Here is a 1,973-nt window from a genome sequence, read left to right as displayed (position 1 = left end):
TTTATTCCGATGAATTTGATCTTATTAAATACCGACAAGTCAACGATAAGAACAATCGAAGAAATATTTCACAATACGTATAATGTGTCATATAGCTACATATAGCGCACTGGTTCGAACATCCTATTACACGTTACTTGCACACACTCGCTATTTGTCTGAATATAGATTATACATCTATAGTCTATACCCAATATAAACATCGGGACATAGCAACAAGGTCGGCTGGCCATGCCCACTGAATGCATGATGGATGACGAATACAGGATGTAGAATGGAAGAGCTGTATTACACACTGTATTATGTAATACCCGCGTAACAAGACAGTAACACTGTCTGTCTACACGCAGTTCATTCCCTCGTAATTATTGATGATTACGCCTGCCACGCTTAGTGATCCATAACCACGTCGCTAAAATCAATTCAAAACTGTAACGTTAACACTCCCTTTTTTCAATTTGCATGGAAAATATTTCAAAAAATAGTTCTCAAGTCTATATGACCGTTTACATTTTTAGGGAAAAATTGAAAAATTCACGAAAACACCACTCTCTACGATAGGGTGTATTAATTAACCATGATTAATAATGGGAACTAACCTATCGTGCGACAAGGCGTCAAGCTATAGTTAATAAGAATCCTCTAAATATTTCAGCGTGGGCTTCCCTACCGTGTTAAAATTACAAGGTCAAATAGGGATTTTCTAAAGAACGCTTTGTCATGATTGACGATTGCCGAAAATTCCGCAAGATAGAAATACTAAATGCCGAAAGGTTCCCCTCCTATAACAAGTATCTACTAATCCGCCCAAAATCATGCTTTCCTGACCCACTTAAATTCCTTATGCTCCGCTACGTGCGGCCCTGACACCATACTATATGTTATGGGGGGCAATCAACTTTGCAAGGTTTGAGCAGTCCGGCTCCTTTTCATCTTGATGAGTGAGCCTGTTGATCGATGAGGCTTGATACTGCTGCCATGCTTTACTACTACGTACGTTCCTTCACCGGCTGTAGACCAGCCACGAGTGTGATGAAGCAAATTCAGCCATACTTATTTATAAGAATTTTCGGCGACAGGGACTGGCCTCGGGCGACTAATCAGTCGATCACCCGCCTCATTAGTGCCAATGCACTAGGGCAGTGGTCACTCTCCCCCCCCCCCTATCGAAAGTTGTGAAAGCGATCCATGTTATGTAGACTAAACGCGTGACATACTCAAGTCACGTGGTTCGGGAAAAGTAGAATAAAAAAGGCCCGCTTTAGAGCAGAGAGTCAGAGAGACTAGATGTGAGTATGGTTGCATGGATTTGCATTTTTTTATTGTATTTATGTGTAAACTACTTTGATACGGTGTGTAAACTACTTTGATACTGTGTGTAAACTACATTGATACGATTTATACTACGGTAGTGTGTATTGTTTAGTTAAGACCCGTGTACGCGCCATGCCCCTAGAGAGATTATAAAGTTTGTGTATTACTCTGTAGAGAACTAATAGAACTACCTGTTGTACGTTACATCTTGTTTCTGTCGTACTTTATTTACGTCTCTCTATTAATCGTGCTATCTAATGGTACATCTTACACGCGCCAAAAGTACGAACCTGGTACCCTATACGACACGAGCCGCATTACACGAGTAGAGAAGGCATTATGGCATTAGGGCACGATTACGCATTAGGGCAGGGAGCACAGGGAATTCAACTGTTGTGCTACAGCAATCATAGCCATTGTTGAACAGCCAGGGGTCGCGAAAAATGGGGGAGAGTATGAATGAGAAGAGACGAAAACAGTAAAAAAAGGTGGGGACAACATGAGGTAGGTGAGGAAGACATGATAGAGAGATGAAAGAGAGAGAGAGAGGGAGCGCGAGAGCATGAATAAGAAGAAATGATGACAATCAACAATCAGAACCCAAGAGAGTAAGACACGAAGAGAGGTGTAGTAAAAGGAGAGACAAGTGAATGAGATAC

At 41.4% G+C, this 1,973-nt stretch overlaps 1 long non-coding RNA gene across 1 annotated transcript in view; it reads left to right on the top strand.

The window, feature by feature from the left end:
- The first annotated feature begins 208 nt into the window (after positions 1-208).
- The window catches only part of LOC106812579, a 17,748-nt gene continuing 15,983 nt past the window's right edge, over positions 209-1,973 (top strand). Inside the window, exon 1 of the long non-coding RNA XR_001394352.1 lies at positions 209-220. This is a non-coding gene — a long non-coding RNA (uncharacterized LOC106812579). The remainder of the gene's footprint in view (positions 221-1,973) is intronic.

This window comes from Priapulus caudatus, unplaced genomic scaffold, assembly GCF_000485595.1.
Source record: "Priapulus caudatus unplaced genomic scaffold, Priapulus_caudatus-5.0.1 Scaffold663, whole genome shotgun sequence".
In the NCBI taxonomy this organism is placed as follows: Eukaryota; Metazoa; Priapulida; class Priapulimorpha; order Priapulimorphida; family Priapulidae; genus Priapulus; species Priapulus caudatus.
The sequence above is the reverse complement of the archived record's forward strand: the minus strand, read 5'-3'. Positions and strand labels throughout refer to the sequence as shown.